This window comes from Lemur catta, chromosome 4, assembly GCF_020740605.2.
Source record: "Lemur catta isolate mLemCat1 chromosome 4, mLemCat1.pri, whole genome shotgun sequence".
NCBI classification, from domain to species: domain Eukaryota; kingdom Metazoa; phylum Chordata; class Mammalia; order Primates; family Lemuridae; genus Lemur; species Lemur catta.
The window spans coordinates 31,650,166-31,673,491 of NC_059131.1; the positions used below are offsets into that span (position 1 = coordinate 31,650,166).

The 23,326-nt window shown below is 48.0% G+C and overlaps 1 long non-coding RNA gene across 1 annotated transcript in view; it reads left to right on the forward strand.

Annotated features, from left to right (window-relative positions):
• LOC123636848 overlaps positions 1-23,326 on the forward strand; it is a 49,696-nt gene that overhangs the window by 8,864 nt on the left and 17,506 nt on the right. The gene's annotated exons all lie outside the window — the stretch shown is intronic.

Here is a 23,326-nt window from a genome sequence, read left to right on the forward strand (position 1 = left end):
CCCGGCTAATTTTTTTTCTATTTTTAGTAGAGATGGGGTCTAGGTTTTGCTCAGGCTGGTCTGAAACTCCTGAGCTCAAGTGATCCTCCTGCCTTGGCCTCCCAGAGTGCTGGGATTACAGGTGTGAGCCCCTGCCACCACCCCCACATCCCGCCTCCTGCCTGGATTCTTTTCAATTCTATGTGTATGTATTGTGGGGTGGGATTTTTTTCTTTTCTATTTAGAAACAACAACACAGCTTCATGGAGCCCAACAGACTAAGAAAGCAGTGGTCTTACAAATATCAGGACAGCGTCAGGGAAGAATGAGTCCCCCTCTGACATTTACTGCCACTGAATTTTCTATGGTTGCATTATCTAGGCGTGTCCTTTAGATTAATGATCCTAAAATTTTAGCGTGCATGCAGATCACTTGGGACATTTACTAAACATGTGGATGTTTGGGATTTGTCCTGGAGATTTTGATTTAGTGGGGCCCAGCAATTTGCATTTTTAACAAGCTCCCTGGCTGTGATGTGGTCAGTAGAACATGCTTTGAAAAACACATTCCTAGAAGCTGCTTATTTCCTTTTGGGGAATTTGTTTGCAATTCAGAGCTCTGCCACCAGATGGCAGTGGTGCTTTGTGATGGATCTAAGTGAAGCCTCCCTAGTGTTCTGGCAATAGTTGCTCCAGAGACAAGTTTTCCTTGACCGCAAGAATGTATACAAAATAACTATTTTAGATAATTTCTAAAATAAATTGGCCACAAAGTCTTAACTTTCAGAGCTTAATTTTAAATTTAAGTTTTCCTTTCAAACATTAGAGCTGAGCTTTCCAATATGGTCACCACTAGGCGGTGTGGCTTTTGAACCACCTGAAATGTGGTTCCTCAGTCTCAATTGAGATGCGCTGAAAGTACGATGAACATGTTGGCTTTCAAAGAAAAAAAAAAGGAATGTAAGATATCTTATTAATATTTTGATTATGGCTGTATGTTAAAATTATATTTTGTGTAAAATTTTATTAATATTAATTCCACCTGTTTCTTTTTAAATGTGACTACTAGAAAATTTAAGATTACATGTGTCTCTCCTTCTATTTCTAATGGAAATCACTACATTGAAATCATCTAAATTAATTTCCTCATTTTAGACAGTAAGAGAATTGAGGCCTAAAGTTTGACGGAAACATGCTGGACTTGAAGTCAAAGACCCAGGCATTTAACTTCCAGTTCAAACACTCATTGCATGCCTTTGGGCGAGCAATGTACCTTCTCCTAGCCTCCATTTCATTGTCTGTAAAAAAGAGGTAATTACAGCAGCCCTACTTATTATAGAAGAGTTACTTAAAAGACCAAGTGATATAATGTATATGAAGGGACTTGTGTAAACTCTGAGGCCTCCCGAAGATATCACATTACTATTGTTGTGGTTCCCGATAATGACCAGAACCCAGGCCAGATAAACTCAATAATTCATTAAAGCACCCACCTCGTGAAAGTCACTGGATTTGGCACATCCAGACTGTTAGGAGTTTACGACTGAGCTGAGGAGGAACTACACATGCTCATGAAATGTAAAATGACAAAACACTATTAAAATAGTGATTCAAGTAAGACACGGAAAACTTGTGCCAAGGATATACGGTTAAGAGTGAGAGATACTACTGCTTTTTATTTCTAAAATAAGCATTTATTGAGCCGGGACAGTAGGACTGGAAGGTTGGGAAGCGGAAGAGGGAGTATCAAAAGTGGTTAACGCGTTGTATCTGTTTGCAAAGAGGCTTGCCATCTGAGTGGGGGACAAAGGCAGACAGATGACACGAGAGAGTGAAGACGAGTGTGGAGGCCACCAGCCTCGGGCCTTCTAATGGCAGCTGCAGAATTAGGGATGTGCGACAGGGCTGCCAGTTCCCGACCAACTCTCTTCCTCTTCCTTACTAATATATAGAATCTTGACTCTGTTAGGAATGGCAATTGGCCCAGCTGCAATACTTCATTTTCCTGCCTCATCTTAAAGCTAAGGGTAGCCACATAATGCAGTTCTGGATAATGAGATGAAGCAGAAGTGGTTGGGTTGGGCTTCCAGGTAAGTTCTTTAAAAGTTGGGGGTGGGAGTGGACATTCAGCTAGTGCACACTCCAGAGCCCTTGGCCCTCCCTGTTGCCTGGCCATGGACGTGATGGTGGTGGCTCCGGCAACCATCTTGTGAGCATGAGTTCAGAAGATGCACCCTCTAGTAGCAGAGAGAAGCTAGAATGAGCCTGGGACCTGGACAACATTGTGGAGATGCCAGGCTGCCCTGCATTTTCATCTTCGGTCATTTTATTATGTGTGAGAAAAATGAGTCCCTATTGTGTTTAAGCCACTGTTATTTGGGTTTTCTGTTCTATGCAGTCATTCCAATTCCTGAGTGCCATTGGGCGTATGGTACGTATGTCAAGGCTCTCGAGTTCACGTGCCTGTGGCAGAAGGAATGTTGGAGGATTTTACTAGGGACAGAAGGTTACATGAGAAGGACATGTCTACTCTTAGGCTACCTTGCTGGGTGGTGGTGAAGCATCTTTCCCTCCTTGGGGGGATACGAACAGTAATTACCCTAAGGACCCCAAAAGGAGCAACATTTAAGAGAAGTGGATACTTGGGTACTGACGAGCGCTGCTCCACCCTGCGTCGTGTCTCTTCTGCGCGTGATAATGTAAGAGGGAAATTAATTGGCAAAATACATTGATTTTGAATGGATTTTAAATTTCTTTCTTAAAAAATCTTTTTTTTTTTTTTTTTTTTTGAGACAGAATGTCGCTTTGTTGCCCAGGCTAGAGTGAGTGCCGTGGCGTCAGCCTAGCTCACAGCAACCTCAAACTCCTGGGATTAAGTGATCCTCCTGCCTCAGCCTCCCCAGTAGCTGGGACTACAGGCATGCGCCACCATGCCCGGCTAATTTTTTCTATATATATTTTAGTTGGTCAGATAATTTCTTTCTATTTTTTTTTTTAGTAGAGACGGGGTCTCGCTCTTGCTCAGTCTGGTCTCGAACTCCTGACCTTAAGCGATCCTCCCGCCTCGGCCTCCCAGACTGCTAGGATTACAGGTGTGAGCCACCGCACCCGGCCTTAAAAAATCTTAAAATTAAAAATTTTATTAAAAATTAAAAAAATAAAAAGTTTTAAAAATTGTAAAAAAACACATAGTAACATTTATCATCAGTAAAATTTGTTATCTTAACCATTTGAATGGATTTCTTTTTAGTATCGCCTTTTTTTTTTTTTTTTGAGACAGAGTCTCACTCTGTTGCCCAGGCTAGAGTGCCGTGGTGTCAGCCTAGCTCACAGCAACCTCAAACTCCTGGGCTCAAGTGATCCTCCTGCCTCAGCCTCCCGAGTAGCTGGGACTACAGGCATGTGCCACCATGCCTGGCTAATTTTTTCTATATATATTTTTAGATGTCCATATAATTTCTTTCTATTTTTAGTAGAGATGGGGTCTCACTCTTGCTCAGGCTGGTCTCGAACTCCTGACCTCGAACAATCCTCCCACCTCGGCCTCCCAGAGTGCTAGGATTACAGGCGTGAGCCACCGCGCCCGGCCTAGTATCGCCTTTTAAATCATGTTTTCTTGCAGCCTTGCATCTCGGAGGATGGGCTGTAAGACTTATTGCCATGGGATAAAACCCGGAGGGTCGTCCTCTTCCTGCTCAAAGCTGACTTTCTTGGACCTCATTACTGTGATAATGGGATGGAACATCGGGAGGGTCAAGCCTGGTGGATTAGATAACAGAGGTCCTTCCCAGGTGGGAAGGAGCCAGGCAAGGACAAAGGAAGGACCCAGGCAATGACAAAGGAAGGGTGGGGCCACCTTCCAGGCCCCAGGCAGCGGTGGGGGAAGCAGGGTACATGCTCCAGTGCCTTCCACTGAGGCCTGAGCCCTGGCGGAAGAGGGTGTGTTGGTCTGGTTGAGGGGACACTGAGGGCAGAGGGGACTTGTTTCACCTTGTGGGAAGTTTGAGAAAGGTCACCTTGAGGTCAGCCCTGCACCCACCGTGGGTGGCCACCTCCAACTGGAGCTTTCTCCAGCTGCCCCGGGTGTCCGTGCGTGTGAGCCCAAGGGAGAATGGACGTTCGCTGAGAGTATGGCCAGGAAGTATCCCAGAAGGGCTATGGCAGGAGGGTCACGTGCCCTGTGGTTGAGGGTCACAGGGCGGACAACCTGTGCTGGGTGTCAGATGTGAAGCTCGGCCGGACACGAGGGCACCCGTGGGTGAGGCCTGTCGTCTGCCCAAGACACAGAAGATGGGATGGGCTCTCTGGCCACAGACTACAGGCAAGAGGACAAGTGACACTGCTTTGGAGACTGGAGGACGCAGAGGAGGATAAGGCCCAAATCAGGCGACTTTTGCTGGATCAGGCTGCAGTGACAAATGGCCCCACATCTTCATGTCTTAAAGCACAGCAGTTCATTTCCCATTTGTGTTGCATGTTGGTGGCTGTAGTCAGCTGGGGCTCTGTCCCCATGGCTGAAGGAGCAGCTTCCTTCTGAGTCATGCCCTTCTCAGGGCAGTGAAAGGACTAGGAGAGTGGCAGGGACCGACCTTGGCTCTCAGTGCTTCTGCTTGGATGTGGGGATGTCCTGGGCTCTCACATGCCGAGGGCCAAGGCCAGTCACACGGTGCCCACATCAACGGGTGGGGAAGGATGCGTCTTCCAAAGAAGTCATCGCAAGTGACATGGCTGTGGGCAGGGCTGGATGAGACCCTTTCAGGAAGGGTGAAGGGTCGCTGAGAATAGGAATAGACTCTCCCACAGCATGGGGCTGCTGTCCTCTAAAATGGGTTCACATCAGCACCCCCTTGAGTCCCCAGGCGTCTTGAGAAGAGGAGAGGGTGTTGAAAGACTTGAGGACTTACCTGCAGGCTGAGTCCCCAAAAGCCAGGTTGGGGACCTACCGTGGGGAGAGTGCTTGTGAAGACCAGGGCAGGCAGGAGAAAAGCAGGTGGCCTTCTGCTCACCTTGGCGTGCAGCGGTGTACCTCGGGCCCCAGCCACGGCACCTCAGGTCCAGGGCAAAGAGCTGCCTGGGGGGCTCCCTCCACCCCCCCATGGACAGAGGTGGGGGGTCCCTCTGCCGTCACCGCAGGGCCTCACTCCCCCACCCCAGTCAACACAAACAGACATTCAGGGACGTCTTGTGCTGCAGGAGGTGCTTCCCCCAAGCTGATAGAATCAACCTGTTCCTTATCTCAAACCTGTTTTTAAAAGAGCTTTCCTGTTTCTTTTTTCTTTAATTGCAGAACATTTTTATAGTATACTTTGAACAGAATAAACAGAACCTAGCAAAAACAGTTATTAAAGAGCTATAAAATAGCTTCTTCACGCTTGGCCCTTCTCCTGTTCAGATGGCCGGGCTGGGTTAGGGCCGGGCGGGGCCCGCTGCGGCGCTGAGGGGGGCTGTGCGTCTGGGAGGGGCCGTCTGACCAGGTGCCACGTCCATTCCTCGTCTATAGGAGATGGGGTGCAACCCCCCACCCCTGCAAGCAAAGTCTCACTCAGCCCGGTTTTGTTAATTTACAGGCTGGGGAGCCCTCAGAGTTCTCTGGTCCTCGGGCGAGGGGGCTGGGCTGGTTTCACAGCAGGTGCAGGCGGCCATCAAGGGGGAGCCCTCTCTTCCCATCGCTGCAGCCCACGGTGTCATCCCCAGCCTCTTTCAAGGTGCCTAAGATCGCACTGTCAGGGCCCGTGCCTGTGGGTCCAGCACTGAAGCTCTGTCCAGGCTGCTCCTGGGAAGTCCCCACGTTCATCCATGAAGACCTCAGGGCAGTAAATCCCTTGTGACCAGCAGAGCCAGGGCAGAGGTGCTCAGAGGAGGGAAGGGGCACAGAGGGGAGTGGGGAAAGTGACCAAGGCTGCCAACTGCTGCTTTTGTTTTCAGCTGGCCTTGGCCACCCCTCTCCCCAAAGCTGCCGTGGAAAATGGTGAGGCCCAGAGGGGCCCACGGCCGAGTCCGTCTGGCTTGTGTCCCTGGGAGGAGGGAGGGCAGGCCTGGGAGCACCTTGGGGACGAGCCAGGTCTCCTTCCTCCATCCAGGCCCTGCGGAAGGCTGGGCGAGTGGTCACAGCCTGCCCTGCCCGCTGAAGTGTCCTTGTTGGGAGGTGGTCAGGAAGGGGAGCCCTGGTCGCAGGAACACCGCCTGCCCTGGCTGAGTGGGGAGGGGTGCTGTGGAGGAGGAGAGGGAAGGCCCATTCTCAGAACCCTTAGAGCGCAGAACTGAAAGGAAAGCTCCCAGGGCCTGGGGACACCATTTTTGACCACCTTTGTGTTACCTGTCATGTGGTCTTTATCAAGGCACGTTCTCGGACACCCTCTGCTGTCACTCCCCTCACCCCCCAAGCCTTCCTGAGCCCTGGGTGGCTGAGAAGCTCATCTGCTATGAGGCGCTCATAACTGCTCGTGTTTAGGGGCGTAGCCTAGCCCAGGAGGACCTGCCCTTTATTAAAGAGAAGACTCTCTGGAAGCTGAGTTGCTGATGGCAAGGAGGAAGGGGGGATAATTGGAGGCAAGGAGCCTTTCTGCTCACTCCCATCATGAAGGTGACACTGGCCAGCCCCGTATCAGTAGAGCCATTTCACATGTGGTACTTTACCGACCTTTCCATCAATGGATAGAGGTGGGTGAGGTAAGGACTGTTAGCACCATTTGCAAATGAAGAATCGGAGACCCAGACAGAATAGGGGATGTGTCCAAGGCCACACAGCCAGCCACTGGCAGAGCCGGGACAGGGACTCCAGTCTTTTTACCCTAAACTAGGTCTTTTCTGTGATGCTGCCCGCAGGGACTCAGTCTGGGCACAGGAACGCAGAGAGGGCAGAGCCCAGAGAAGCACTCGGAGGTGGTGGATGAGTCGGGAGATCTGGACTCAGAGGCTCTACCTTAGGATCCCTCCTTATCATTGTCTCGTAAGTCAGTTAATGCCACAGAGCCTGCTTCCTCACTAGTAAAATAGGAATGACAACCCTATGGTGGGCTGAAAGTTTGTGTCTGCCCCAAATTTATGGAAGTCCCAACCCTTGATGTGATGATGATATTAGGAGGTGGGGCCTTTGGGAGGTAATGAGGTCACCAGGGTGGAGCATTCATGAATGGGATTAGCACACTTATAGAAACATACATGAGCGCTCCCGACATGTGAGAACATGCGAAGGCGGCAGTCTGCAACCGGAAGTGGGTCCTTACCAGAACCTGCCGTGCTGGTGCCCTGATCTTGGACTTCCGGCCTCCAGAACTGTGAGAAATAAATGTTTGTTGTTTAAGCCACCAGGCTATGGTATTTTTGTTATAGCAGCCAGAACTCACTGAGACAAACCTCTTTCTATCCTTACCTACCACGATTAGTGTGAGGTCAGAAAGGAGATAATGGGATCAAAAAATAGTTGCAAACTGCAGACTATTGACCCACATGTCCTTTTCCAGGAAATGAGGGCAGGACTCTCTCCACACTGCTCCCGCCCTTCCTTGGGGGAGGCAGCAGGCTCAGAAATAGCCTTCAGTTCTGTCCTCCCTGTTTCCCCCTGGGAGTAGGGCTGAGTGTTTTCTTCTTGAGAAACAAAAAAATCAAAGCAGTTGCAGAAAACTCAAAAGCACGTTTTGCTTCCCCTCGGCCGCTGTTCTGCTCTCCGGGACCAAGAGGAGAGGATGTCACTGGAGGCCTGGGTTCAGCTGGGGCCATCCAGAGTCCTCACTGCCCTGCAAGGCCACCAGGAGAGGGTTGCACAGTGTGTGGCAGCTGGCCACAAAAAACAGAGGCTACAGTTGGTAATCTTCAGAGATGTGGGGCCCTGATCTTCCTTGGGAGACTGAGGAGGGGGCAGGGGAGCCCCACTCTGTCAGCCAGGCCATCACCACCTGAGAGCACCAAGGAACCACTCTGGATACATCCAGAGAAATGTGTCCTGTCCTTTCTGTCAGAAATAATTATTCATTTCGACTGACACCTTTCTGGCTGTTTGCAAAATGGAGTTCAGAATTCTGTGAGGCTGTTTTTTTCCCCTGTAATGATCAGCAGATGAGTTTTCAGGGTGTGTTTACCTTTGTCTAGAAACAGGGAGAGACCCATTTCGGAGAAGAAACAAAACCCACAGTGTGTGTGTTGTGAGGCACACCCAGGCAACCCTAGATGGAGTAGGTAGGTGGGTTCTGGCCCCTGCTGGCCTGGTGGTGACTGCCGACCTGCCTTTCCCCCCTGGACCCAGGGTCTTCGCCTGAGATGGTCACGTGGGCCTCCTGGTTCATTGTGTCTCCAGGTGTCTGAGTGGGGGGGAGTCATTGTGCTCAGAACTTGGTAATGACAGCAAAAGGCATTCATTGAGAAGAACCTAACCTGTATTACGGAATGAACTTCATATAGTTTCCTAAACAGTCAGGCACAAACATATCCATAGTAATCTCAGACGATGTAAGAAATGTGTCTGGTGTTGATTAACAATCGCTCCTCAACGGGGGATTGAGAAAGGAATGTTCCAGTCCATGTTGTAGCCTAGGTTTCTGGCAGTGTTCAGGTTCTGCCCTTTCTCCTGGCCCTCCTTGTTCCAAACCATTTTGAGTCCCATGTGGTCCATGCCAGCTGGGCCCTTTCTTAGGGCGCTCGGCCTAGAAACTCCTCGTTTCTCTGTTGGCCATTTCCCAAGGTTAGACGTTAGAGCGCAGAGTTCAGCGGGCATGTTTTCACAGCTCTATTTCTTTGCCGTTTGCCACACCACAGGCTTGTCTGGAGACTGGAAACACAGCGGGTGGGGCTGTCAGCCAGTGCACATTCTGCTAAATAAGCCTGCCGGGCCAAGAGTCTTCTTTCTGCCACCACTGTGGTAGGTGCTGTTGTACTGGCAGGCTTGGATTTTGATAGGAAAGGCCTAACCTCTGAGATGAATATTGCATCCAAGAATTTTCCTCTATTTTGCAATAAAGAGATTTTCCGAACCAATTACCGTGTGGCTATTCACTGCCCATACCCATGCCTATATGTGTTACTGCAACACGCTCACACAAAGGCCAGGTATGAGATGAAACTAGAGGCTACGGACTTCTCTTTTAGCACATATTGCAAGGGCTGGGTAGAGGGTCACCAGGGAAGATCCAGGAAGGCTGATCACATAGTTAGAGGATTTTGTTTGAGGGCTTGGGAATTCATTAGTGGCCAGGGAAGAGTGGCTGGCTAGCCAGCACATCACTTGCCTGGTGGGGTGCAGGGAAGAACCCACTGAGGCAGAACCCAGGATTCATTCTATTCAATTAATTTGATAAATATTTATTGAGCGCTTGCTACATGACAAGTGCTCTTCTAGGGGCTGGGGATACTGCAGTGAACAAAGCAGACAAAAGTCACTGCTTTCATGGAACTGAACTTCTAGCCTAGTCCATTCATTTGGCTGTGAAATCTGGTTTAGGTTTCAAGATCCTAACCTCACCATTGCTCTCAGTTGCAAATGGCTCAGGTGAGATCTTCCTTTCACTTTCTCCTTTCCATCTTCCTCTACCCAACTGTGGAGTTATTATACTGCTCCTCAGTGGACCTCCTTTGGGAAAGATCTTAAGTTCTGGTGGCCACCACTGGAAAGGACTTCCAGGTAGATGGTGACCCTATCTCACCTTTATGAAGGAGAGATCTTTGGATCTGAGGTCACAGAAGTATACCTTGCTACCCATCTCCCATATTTCTTCTCATTCCTTCCAAGGAGACTGACTGCCCGCTGATAAGCAGACACAAAGATAAAATCTTAAAAGCAGGCAGTGGCTAGGTGTGGTGGCTCATGCCTGTAATCCCAGCACTTTGGGAGACCAGTGTAGGAGGATTGCTTGAGCCAGGAGTTCAAGGCCAGCCTAGGCAACACAGCAAGACCCCAATTAGCTGGGTGTGGTGGTGCATGCCTGTAGTCCCAGCAAGCTACTCAGTAGGCTGAAGTGGGAGGATCACTTGAGCCCAGGAGTTCAAGGCTACGGTGCGTTATGATCATACCCTGGCACTCTAGCCTGGGTGACAGAGTAAGACCCTGTCTCTAAAAAAAAAAGGAGCAGGCAAAGAGAAAAGAAAACAGAATGACGACCGACTCCTCAAACGAGACAGTGGGAGCCAGAAGACAATGAGATGGTATCTTTAGAGCCCTGAAAGAGAACAACTAACAACTAAAATTTTGTGGAAACAAAAATATAGGGGAAATAAAAACACTTTGAGAAAAAAAAAAGATAAATCTCATCACCAGCTTACCTGTAGCAAAGGAAGGACTAAATGGTGTTCTTCAGGCAGAAAGAAAATGTGCTCAAATGTAACCTGGGAAATGCAGGAAGGAACAAAGAGCAGTAGAAAATATAAAAATGTGTGAAAATTTAAACTTATATCAACTACACATACAACAAAGATGGCATCTTGTGGGGTTTAAAATGTATAGAGAATTAAAATGTCTGACAATAATAGCACATGTTGGAGGATGGTGGCAAATAGAGTTAAGGCAGTCTAAGGTCCTTGCATTACCCAGGAAGTGCTAGAAGTACTTATTTCCATCAGACTTGATAAGTAAAAAATATATGTCACAACCACAAATAGCAAAAACCCCAAAGTGTGTTGCTTTCGAAAGAGTGGGTCAAATGGCACTATAAAAATATTGAATCATTCTGACCCTAGCCTGAGCTTAGCAAAAATTAAAAAAAAAAATGGAATCAATCTAAAAGGAGGCAGGAAAAGATCACAGAACAGGCAGGATAAGTCTAAAGCAAATAAGATGGTAGATTCAAACCCAATATAAAAGCAATGACAATAAAGATGTTAATAGAAGGATTATCATCACTCCACTTAAAACATGTAATTGTCAGACCAAATAATAAAACCAAACCTAACTATACCCTGCTTACAAGAGACATGCCTTAAATATAAGTAAACAGAAAGATTGGAAGAAACATGAGAAATGATACTGTATGTGGAAGGTTGAAGTAGCTATATTTCATATCAAATGAAATAGATTTTAAGGCCAAAAACTATTACTAGAGTAGGGTGATACTTCATAATGATACCAGATTCAATTAACCAGGAAGACAAAACAATTCTAAAGTTGTATGAACCTAATAATATTGCCTTAAAATAAATAAAGCAAAAATGACAGAATTAAGAGGGAGAATTCCACAATCATATATAGGGGAGATTTTTTACATACCTCTCTTAATTACTGATAGATCAAGCAGGAAAAAAACCCAGTAGGGATATAGAAGATTTGAACAACATGGCTAACAATCTTGAATGAATTGATATACACAGAGAAGAACTTCTAGCAACTTCAAATATACATTCTTTGCAAGTGCAGATGGAACATTTACAAAAATTGACCTATGTGAGGCCACAAATCAAATCTCAACAAGTTTGGAAAGATTGAAATCCAATATAACATGATCACTAACTACAATGGAATTAAGTTTAAAATCAGCAACAAAAGACAATTAGAAAGTCCCCCAATGTTTGGAAATTAAGCAATATTTTTCTAAATAACTTATGGTCAAAGAAGAAATCAATCGAAATTGGAAAATATTTTGAACTGGATGGTGATAAAGATACTACATTACAAAACATGTAGGATACAGTTAAAGCCAGACTTACAAGGACATTTATATATTAAAATTCTTATACTAGAAAAGAGGAAAGGCTTAAAATCAATTATTTAAATATCCAACTCAAGGAGACAGAAAAATAATAGCAAGCTAAACCTAAAGAAAGTAGAATAATAGAAATAATGAAGAAGCGAATATATATTAATGAAATAGAAAACAAACAACAGAAAAGATCTGGAAAGCTGGTCCTATGAAAAGAGTAAAATTAACAAACCCTGGTGAAATTAATCAGCAAAAAACAGAGAGAGAGAGAGAAAGAGAAGGCATATATAATCAATATCAGCAATGAAAAAGGGGACTTTTTGTAATATATGTACACATCTTAAAAAAGGAGGACTTTAATACAGACCCTATAAACACTACAAAGATAATAAAAGGGTATTATGAATAACTTTATGCCAAAATGTTGAAAACTTAGATGAAATGGAAAAATTCCTTGAAAAACCACAACTTAAATTTGATACCAGTAGAAAATCTGAATACAGTTGTCCTTTGGTATCTGCAGGGCATTGGTTCCAGAACTCACCCCCACCCTAGGGTACCAAAACCTGCGTTTGCTTTAAGTCCCTGATATAAAATGGCATAGTATTTGCACATAACCTATGTACATCCTCCCGTATACTTTAAATCATCGCTAGATTACCTATAATACCTAATACAATGTAAATGCAATGTAAATAGTTGTTATATTGTATTTTAAAATTTGTATATTTTTTATTGTGGTTTTTTTTTTCCTGAATATTTTCCATCCACAATAGGTTGACTCTGCAGTTGTGGAACCCACGGATGCGGAGGGCTGACTGTACTCACAGCTTTTAAAGAAATCGAATCCTTCCTTCCTTCCTTCCTTCCTTCCTTCCTTCCTTCCTTCCTTCCTTCCTTCCTTCCTTCCTTCCTTCCTTCCTCCCTCCCTCCCTCCCTCCCTTCCTTCCTTCCTTTCTTCTTTTTTTTTTAAAGCTGGTCAAGTGAAGCAGTGGGAGTGGGGAAGGAACAAAGGAATCTGTAACTGGTTGTGATCGATTAGTTGTAAACACCACTGCGCTTGGACTAACCTCGAATCCTTTCTTAATATTCTTCCTGCTAAGAAAACTCTAGGCCCAGATGCCTTCAACAGTGAATTTCACCAAACGTTAGAGGGTGAAATAACAGCAATATTACACAGTCTCCTCCAGAGAATAGGAAAAGAGGAAGCATTTCTCAACATGCTTTATTGGGTCGGCAAAGCCTTGATAATCTGATAAGGATATTATAAGGAAGAAAAATTACATGCCATTTTCTCTCATGAATATAGATACAAAATTCCCTTAAAAAATTAGCAAACCAAAATCCAGAGCTATACAAAAAAAGATATTAAATCATGACCAAATTGGGTTTGTTACAGAAATGCAAGTTTGGTTTAGCATTAATTAATTTAGTTCATCATATTTATAGAATAAAGGAAAAAAAGCATAAGATCACCCTAATTGGTATAGGAACATTATTTGATAAAACTTAGCATACATTAATTGAAAAGACTTTTAATAAACTGGAATAGAAAAGAATTTTCTTTTTCTGATAAAGAGAATTATATCAGGGTTCTCCAGAGAAATAGAGTTGATAGGAGGGATGGTTGGCATGTATATATGTGTGAATATTTATGTGTGTAGTTGGCTCATGTGATTACAGAAGGTGGCAAGTCCAAAATGTGCAGGGTAAATTGGTAGACCAGAGACCCAGGGAAAAGCTGATGTGGTAATGAATGCCAAGTATTGGCAAGGATGTGATGCAACTAGAACACTTACACATTGCTGGTGGAAGTGCAAATTGAAAATTATTTGGACATATGCATACCCTCACTCCCAGGTATATACCCCCATAGAAATGCAATCATTTGACACTAAAAATCATGTATGAGAATGGTCTTAGGAGCATTATATTGTACGTCAAACCAGACACAACTCAATGCCCATTGTCCATAGGATGGATAAACAAATATTGGTACCCTCCCACCATGGAATGCTATTTGGCAATGAGAATTAATAGATACAGCCACACCAGACAAAATGGGTAAAGCCCACAGACAGTACCAAGAGGAGGAACTAGATGCAGAAGAGTACATGCTATATGATTCTGTTTGTATAATGTTCAAAAACAGGCAAAACTAACATGCAGTGCTGCGAGTCAGGATGGCGGTTACATTTGGGAAGGACGGGGGCGGTGGAGGCCAAGGGCCCTCAGAGGGCTCTTGACACAGCTCCATCCGAGTGCTGGTCACATGGGGCAGCCACTTTGTGCAAGTCATTAGGCTTACATTTAAAAAATTAAAAAGAGAACAGGGGAAAGGGAAGTGGAAATAGTAAGCATAGACAACTCTTTCCAGAAAGCGTGCTCTAGGGGGGAAATGACGGGGGAGTGGTCGAGAGCTTTTTTTTTTTTTCTTTTTCTTTTCAATTGTTTTTTAGGTGGAGAGGAATTCAGACATGTTTATATGCTAGTGAGAATGATCCAATGGAGAGGGGAGACTGGATGCGGGAGGGAGAGGCCAGACCTCCTGGAGCGGTGTTCATGAGGCGTGGAGGGACGCAGTGCCAGAGTGGGGACAGGTCCCCGCACTGGCAGAGCAGATGGAGAGGAGGTGCGGAGGGGCTGGCCCAGGCGCCTCCTTCTCTGGTTCTCAGACTTCCCCCGTGAGCACCGGGGCCGCGTGCAGACTCTCATTCCCAGTCTAGGCCAGGGATTAAATGGATTCTCTGCTTCCTGAAAGGCAGACAGGGACTGGCAGGTGGGAGCTATTGGCCAGGCCTGTGGCCTTTGGGCGAGGCACTGGAGGGCTGTGTGGCTGGGCGGGAGGGGAGGTCCCCACCTCAAATGGGCTTTGGGGGATTTTCTATGGATTTCTGCCATCGGGAGCTTCTGTCCTGATTGGCTGGTTCTGGGTAAATCAGGGGATGGCCCCCCGGCGCCAGGCCCCTACTCCTCCCTGCCCAGCGTTGGGGGCAGTGGCTGCTGGGCCACTCCCCTCTCACAGCACCCCTGGGCTCCCCCTGGGAGCAGAGGGAGGGAGCCTCAGCCTCAGGAAGGGCTGGAAGCCAGCTTTTAAAAGCACATTCCTTGGCAGGATAAAAAACATTTTTTTTTTTAAGTGTAAAGACTTAACCTTTGCTAGGAAATGGTTGCGGTATTTTTCTTTAAATGAAAAGAGACCATTGTGATTGAAACTTTGGAAAACACACAACATCCTGGTGCTGTTCTCCAGGGTCCGGCTCCTGAGTCCTTGTTAGGCCGGCTCTGGCCTTTCCTCCGGATGATGTCTGCCCCGGTCTCGCCACTGAAGGGGACCGAGGGCTGTGGTGGTCCCAGGGAAGACCAACCTTGCAACGCTCAGCCCTTCCCCACCAAGGGACCTCGGGCAGAAAGGGCTTGCTGTCGCCTGCAGTGGCCTCCACTCAGGACGGGATCCGTAATTTGTGGGGCCCAAAGTGAAAATGCAGGCCCAGTGGTTCAAAAACTACCACGAATGTCAAGATGGCCGTGGCAGAGCACGAACCCAAATGCAGAGCCCGTCCAGGTGAGGGGCCCTGTGTGACTGCCCAGGCCGCACGCCAGGAAGCTGGCCCGGCCTCCAGTTCATCACTCCCCATCTGTGGGCCACGCTCCTCTCTTACGTGGTACCTCCAGGCCCAGACACAGACCCCGGAGGACACAGGGCTGGACTCAGGGCCTCCTTCTGGGGCCACCCCCATCCCTGGCGCCCACATACCACAGCTGGCAACAGTTTCCCAGCCTGGCTCTTCACTCGGCTTTCTTTGCCTTCACGTTTCATAGACAGTGCTTTCTGGTCCTGAAAACATTCTGGGTTTAATCTACGCTTGCTTGTAACCTGGGGATCTGAGGTAACTGGGGAACACAGAACAGCTGCGCCGTGCTGGGCTACTTGGCGCTCTCGAGCTGTTTACAAGCCTCTCATAGGACCTACTGTAAATAGGAAAGTACAAACACATGTTGATTTTGCGGCAGATTAAAACCATCCCCTGCTTTCCCTGGATCTTAGCACATAGCGATTTGTGTTTACGCAGCATCTATTACCTTGCATGCTGCTTACAGAATTGCATCTTTCTCTGCTATGTGAGGCCTAAGCGTTTGGGCTCTCCAGGGTCTGGGAGGCGCACAGCCTCGTGAGTCCCAAAGCCTCATTGCCAGGGTCAGCCTGACCTCACAAGGCCAGAGCTCCCCAGAGCTGTGCTGTGCAACATGGTGGCCACCAGCCACTTGTGTCTCCTGAGCACTTGAAATATGTCTGGTCTGAACTGAGATGTTTTCTTTTTAAGGCTAGTCAAGTGAGAGATGTGTTGTTTGCTTATGTAGAATTCATATCAGACTGTGAAGGCTTAGTGCAAGAATGTAAGACATCTCGTTATTAACTTTTTACATTGATTACATGTTATTTCTTATATAGATTAGATAAAATAGATTATTACAGTTGATTTCCCAGTTTCTTTTTTTTTTTTAATCTAGGTACTAGAAAATTCAAAATTACATATATGGCTTGCATTTGTGGCTTACATCTTATTTCTACTGGATAGCTCTGCTTTAAAGCCTCTTCTTGTTGTATCTCCATGTCTAGCATGTCCAGGCCCATGCAGATTTTACACACACACACACACACACACACACACACTCCTGAGCAACTGACAGGACTTTGTAAGGAAAACCAGCCCCAGGGAGGTCATGTGACTTGATCCCAATTGCCCCCTCTCCAAGAAGTCTCCTTAGAAGGTCCCAGGACGACCTAATAAGATCTATGCAGGGACCTTTGATCATTGGTAATCTGCCTGCCTCACGGTTTTTAATCCAACACCTATTTACTGAACACCTATATTTGCAAGGCAATATGACATAATGACTTTGGGTGCAGGCTCCGGAGTCTACATGACCTGGATTCTAGGCCTGGTCCAACCACTAATGAGCTATGTATCCTTGAACAAGTGACATACCTTCTCCATACCTTGGTCTTCTCATCTATAAAATGTGAATTACAACATCCAACTGCAGGATCAAGATGGCGATCCAGATGTCTATGTCAGGGGTTCATAGTGAGGATTAAATGGGACAAGGCACAGAAAGTCCTCACGTGGAGTCATTTGCACTAATGTGAGTCTGCTGTGGGCAACTGTAGTCTGACCTGGCCCTTGCAGTTTCGCGGGGCTCAGCAGCCTCTGAGGAAGGAGGGGGCAGGGCTGAAGGTACCTGGAAAGGTAAGTGTGGGAACTGTGATTGTGGAAAGACCTCATGCCAGCCAGAGTATAATGCCAAAGGCTGGAATTCAGAAAGGTGCCAGGTCAGGATGTCAAGCTGGAGGGCCCAGCATAGGCGGGGCTGGGATTGATGCTGATGAGTGAGGAGGGGGCAGTTCTGCTCTCAGCAGTTTGAGCTCAGAGCATCCCCCACTAGGGCTGAACCAGCGGCAAGGCTGAGGGGGCAGGCTGATCACGGTCCAAGTTGGGGCTGGGTGGGCAGATCTGCAGAGTTGGACCCATTTTCTCCTTTCTGTCTTACCCGTATCAGGCAACTGCATTTGATGAAACAAATAAATCCCAATTTCAGTGGTTGAACACAGTAAAGGCTAATTCTCACTGACGGGACAGTCCAGTGTGGGCGTTCCTGGCCAGCAGGTCTTCCACGTGGTGATTCAGAGATCCAGGCTCTTTGCACCTAATGATGCTGCCCTCCCTTATGGCCCTGAAATTCCTTGGGATTCCTGCACCCAGCAGGCAGAGAGGAAAGAGTGGGTGGAGAAGACACAACCTCTTCTAACCACCTTATCCTGGATGTAACAGCTGTCATTTATTTTACGTTCAGTCTCATGGCTCCACCTAGATTCGAGGGTGGCTGGGAACTGACAACGCTGTACAGTAGAAGGGAGGGGACTAACCTCTGGTGGCCACCTCTGCCAGCTCCCGCTCTGTAAGGAGAGCTGACCCAGCAGCCTGGCCTCCTGTCTCCCCACCAGGTCCCCTAACTCTTTCCTGAGCTGCTTATGGTCACCATACCCAGGCCAGCCTCTGAGAGGGCGCCCAAAGTGACATAGAGGAAGAAAATCATCAGCCCTCCTTAGGGAATAATGAAAGCAGATGCCCTCAAAGAGCCCGCGTGCCCACCACGGCCTCGGCGCTTCAGGCATCCTTAGGTGCTTCCAAAGCTGCCTCCTTGTCAGAGCCCTCGGACCACGCCCAGGCACCGGCCTGCAGAGACACAGAGCTCAGGGGGCCAGGCCGGGCCTGCAGTTTTGTTCTGAGGAGGATGAACGCAGCACTGGCAAAGGCTTCCTGAAGCTCCCCCCAACCACCCGGCCTGGCCAAAGGCATGAGGGTTCTCAAGGGCTCCTTCTGGGGCTGCTGGGCTTCCCTCCGCGTGTGCCCCAGTTTCTGCACTGGCAAAATCCCAAGTCCTTACCAGTCAGGCCTGGATCTGGGGGAGAGGTGTGGGCGGGTCGAGGGCAGGTCATGACTTACTGTCTGGCCCAGGCCTTATACCTGCAACCACTCCTTACACACCTCTGGCAGCTGGGGAGTCCGTGAACAGCGAGGCCTATGGGACCTCAGGTTGCTCTTGATTTTGTGGACAAGATGACCAGGCATCAGGGACTTCTGTCTGCTGCAGAGCACGTGTCAGGCCCCTCAAAGAGGGGTAAGTGGTGAATGCCAGAGAGGGACTCATTAGCCAGTCAGTCCTTCCCGCTGGGGCAATCAGGAAGGCTCTCTGGAGGCTGAGGCTTGAAGGATTTCCTTGAGATTCCAACAGAGTTTCCACGTGTGGTACTTTATGGCTCCAAAGCCACAGGCAGGCAAGACAGAGAGGGAGGCAGGGACTCTTACCTGCATTTGACAGGGGAGGGGGCAGAGGCCCAGAGAGGCCGAGCTCCCTGCCCAAGGTTGCATAGGGTCTTGAGTAAGAACGCAGACATCTGGCCTACCGGCTCTGGCCCTTTGTATAAGCTTGATAAGCACATGTCTCTCTCAAGGCTGGTCGGGGCAGGTCCCCAGGTGGGGCAGGAAACCCTCCTGCAGGGAACAGGTCCCCCCTGGGGGCTTCTCAGGGCTGGGTGCTCGGCCTCCCCCAAAGAACATGTGTTTCCTGTTTTCCTTCTCCCTCTGGCTCAGGGCAGAGAACAGGGTTTTCCTGAGCGGAAGAGCCTCAAAGACCTGGCCCGGTCCCAGCCAGCTCTGGCGGGTCTGCGCTCACGGCTCTTGTTACCCAGGAGGATGAACCCCTCACCCACCCGGCCAAGGACACTCATGGCCATTAACTCCCCTCACTCCCTGCAAACTCTAAGGGCCTTGACTCCCACCTTGGTACTCTCTGAACATCCTTTGCCGACCAATCAAGGTCCTTGACAAAACCCGTGGTCTGGGCTGCCTTGAAATGGAGAAACCAGGGCTGTGGGGGACAGGTCTCTGGGCCCCAGGGCCTGAGGGAGGCAAGCCAGGACTTTGGCCAACCCTGCAGCCACTAGAGGCTTAGCGTCCTGACAACTCCCCTCACCCCATTTTCATGTTGTCTCCACTCTGTCCTGTTTGGAGGCTGGAGTTGGGTGTCACGGACCCAGCTTTTCAGCTAGATCCTGCAGGTCAGCGTGGTCTGGGCTGTGTCCGTGACTGCCCTGCACTGTAGTCTGTGGATGTTAATTGAACATCCTTTCCCACTGTCTGGTGCAGGGCTTGTCGCTGCTTCCGGATAGAGATACAGAGAAAGCAAGCAGAGACGGTGTGAGGAGCAGCCAGGGCTGCAGCTGGCAGGCTGCCCCCTCCCACGACTCCCCCCTGGAGGTGGGGAATAGGAGAGAACAGCTTTCTCCATTTCCTCACCTGCCCCACCCCCTCCCCACAGAGAGGGATTCTCCCCTGTTCAGGCTTGTCGGAGAGCCTGGCGCTGGGTTTGGAAGCTGCTGGTAGGGGGTGTGTGTGTTCTGTCAGACAGGACACTGGGTACGGAAGGGCTTTGGGTGGGCAAAGGGGTGTCTGTGTGCATGAGTTAGTGTGGGTGCCCACGTGTGACCAGGCCCTGGGGCCTTGTGAGAGGAGAGGCTCAGGCCTTGCCTTGGCCTGCAGCGCCTGGGCCCACGGGGAGACAACTGCCTCTGAAGACTGGCCTTGGGCTTTGAAGTCCTCCTTCCTAGCTAGGGCTCCAGGCACAAGCGGCCCAGGTTTATTAGGTGCAGGTTTGTCTGGGGCTAATTTACCTTGTTAACATAATTGTGCCAGGGGCTGCAGCCCTGAGGCCCCCACCTCAGTAATTACCCTTCTCGGGGTCTCTTTCATCTCTAAGGACTGTGTCCCTGTGCAGAGCTTTGCTGGGCCCCCCACTTGCTCCTTCCAAGGCCTTGGGAGGGGCCCTGGCAGTGCTTTCACATTTTTGTAAAATTTGCAAAAAGTATACTATTTCAACCACAATCATTTAAGGCTGCTGTTTCTTTTCACCCTGACTTCCCCTCTGTCAAATTTTCCCTCTTGTCAGGTGGTGTTGGAATAACTGTGAGCATTTTGGGGATCCAGCTTAGAGAAACTTGAGTTGGGGATGCATTTCATGTAGGCAAATGGGATATATTTATGTGGGATGAAATATATGTATATACAATTTCATGAATGTGCCTCTCGGTCACTTCCGGGTGTCTACAGTTATTGGGGAGGGATGGTTTCCAGGAACACTCCTGCCACCCATGGCGCTGACTCACCTGGGGTGATGCAGTGGGAACGTGTCCTGTGGCTCTCAGTGCAGGAAGCATGTGGGAAGTGGCAAAGAAACAAGATTTGAAATGTGCAGAGCCAGAAGCTAGTCTGTGGAAAGTTATTTTAGTCTTACGACTCACACGTGAAACTTGTTACAGATTTATTCCCAGTTGAGAACTGCAATGGTTAATTTTATGTATCAACTTGACTGGGCTAAGGGATGCTCAGATAGCTACTAAGTCATTATTTTGGGGTGTGTCTGTGATAGTGTTTCCAGAAAAGATTGGCATTTGGATTGGTAGACTTAGAAGATTGCCCTCACCAATGTGGGTGGGCATTAACATATCCCCCGAGAGCCCAAACAGAACAAACAGGCAGAGGAAGAGTGGATTTGTTCTCTCTCTATCTTCTACCTCAGACATCGGTGCTCCTGGTTCCCAGGCCTTTGGACTAGGGCTGAATTATACCCCCAGCTTTCCTGGTTCTCCAGCTTGCAGATGGCAGATTGAGGGACTTCTGAGCCTCCTTAATCATGAGCCAGTTCCTATAATAAACCTCTCTCTCTCTCTCTCTCTCCATCTATATGTAATGTATATAGGATTTAATACATATGTCTAATTGGAGATTATATATCTAATTTGATATATTATCTCCAATTGGAGATATATATTGGTTCTCTTTCTCTGGAGAACCCTGACTAATGCAGATTTTGGTACTGATAGTGGTTCTAGAGGAACAGAATTTTAAGGTTGAGTTTTCTGAATTGGTTCTGGGGTTTCTGGAATTGTCCCTCTAATCTGATTTAATTTAAAGATGCTAATGATTATTTCCAGTAGTAAAGAGAGCACTGATAGCCCATGGTGTGAACTATTTATAGAGATTTGCAAAATGATTCTCCTAATCAACCACTTACAAGAAGTAAGGAGCTAACTGACTCTGTATATGATACCTTCAAACATTTTTGGGAAACTAAGGAATATGACACTGGTTGGCTGTTCCTAATGTCACTGGACAAAGTGGTGAAAGAAAAGCATGAACCTGGGGAGTCAAATTCCTAGCACAAAAGACCTTCTAGCTGTGCCCTGAAGGACAGTCTCATCTCCTACAGCCACAGCGCTGAAATGGATGAAAATCAAACACAAAACTAACCCTGTGGTTGGCTGAATTGCAGCTTGAGTTGAACTCCCCAGCCTCACATGGTGTCCACTGGTAGAGTGAGGGCACTGACTGGGAAAGAATGCTGGCCTGTAAGTCGGGGTGGTGACCTTGGGAAGACCCTGATGAAGCCGGGGACATTGAGCTCCTAAATTCTGAGAAGTCTTCTTTACCAGTGGAGGAGGTCTCCCTACCTCCCGTGGAAGTCACTCTCCACCCCCAGTGGTTGGCCTCCCCAGCCCCAGCAGAAGTGGCTTCCCACTCCCAGTAGCGGTGGTCTCTCTACCCACCATGGTGGTGATAAATCCTCGTTGCCTGAGGAAATGTAACAGCTTCCCCTGAAGCAGCTGCCGTTCAAGCCAATGCCAACTCTCCCCTGGACCCACCTCATCCCCCCTCTTTGCTTCTAGATCTATAACTAGCCTTAAGTCCCAGCATGGCCCTACAGGTGACATGCACAGGTGAGCCATGAGAAAGTACACTGTACTCCAAGAGAACTACTTGAATTTTCTAATTTATACAGGCAGAAATCTCGGGAGCATGTGTGGGAATGGATATTAAGGGTATGGGATAATGGTGGAAGGTGCATAGAGTTGTATCGGGCCTAATTTTTTTATATGGGCCCACTCAGCTGAGACTCTGCATGTAATGTTGCAGCTTGGGGAGTTATAAAGGATTCTAACATTTTGTGTCATTGATTGGCTGAAACACGGATCAAAGGATGGCCCCTATGAGTGAATTGGAAATGCCTGTCCCCCCTGGTTCAGTGGAGAGGAAGAGATTCAAAGGCTTAGGAAGATTGGAATGTTAGGGTAGATTTGTCCTTTAATATCAAATCATCCACACTGTGAGGGTCCAGAGACATACCTTTCACCAATATTTTGAGAAGTAGATTTATGAGGGGAGCCATACATCAGGCCTAGATTATAGATGGTTCTGCACAATATTCAGGTTGTACAAGAAAGTGGACAGCTACGGCACGCAGCCCCTCTCTGGGGCATCCCTGAAAGGACAGTGGTGAAGGGAAATCTTCCCAGCGGGCAAAACTTCAGCAGTGCACCTGGTTGTGTGCTTTGCTTAGAAGGAGAAATGGCCAAATGTGTGGTTATATCCTGATTCATGGGCTGTGGCTCCTGGTTTTGCCGGATAGTCAGGGATTTGGAAGGAACGGGATTGGGAAATTGGTGACAAAGAAATTTGTGGAAGAGGTATGTGGCAAAAAATGTGACGATATTTGTGACCCATGTGAATACTTACCAAAGGATGACCTCAGCTGGGGACAATTTTAATAGTGACATGGATAAGATGACTCATTCTGTGAATACTCCTCAGTCTCTTTCCCTAGCCACCCCTGTCATCGCCCAGTGGGCTCATGAGCAAAGTGGTCTTGGTGGCAGGGATGAAGGTTATGGATGGGCTCAACAATATGGACTTCCACTCACCAAGGCTGACCTGGCTTCACCACTGAGGGCCCAGTCTGCCAGCAGTGGAGACCAACAATGAGCCCCTGATACTGCACCATTCCCTGGGGTGATCAGCCAGCTACTTGGTGGCAGGTTGATTACATTGGGACATTTCCATTGTGGAAGGGGCAGTGTTTGGGCCTTACTTGAATAGACACTCTGGATATGGTTGCCTTCTTTATATACAATGCTTGTGCCAAAACTACCAGCTAGTAATTCATAGGATGCCTCATCCACACAGCATTGCTTCTGATCAAGGAACTCACTTCATAACAAAGGAAGCATGGCCATGGCGCATATTCGTGGAATTCCCTGGTCTTACCAGGTACTCCACCACCCTGAAACAGCTGTCTTGTTAGACCGGTGATGGCGGTTTGAAAACTCAC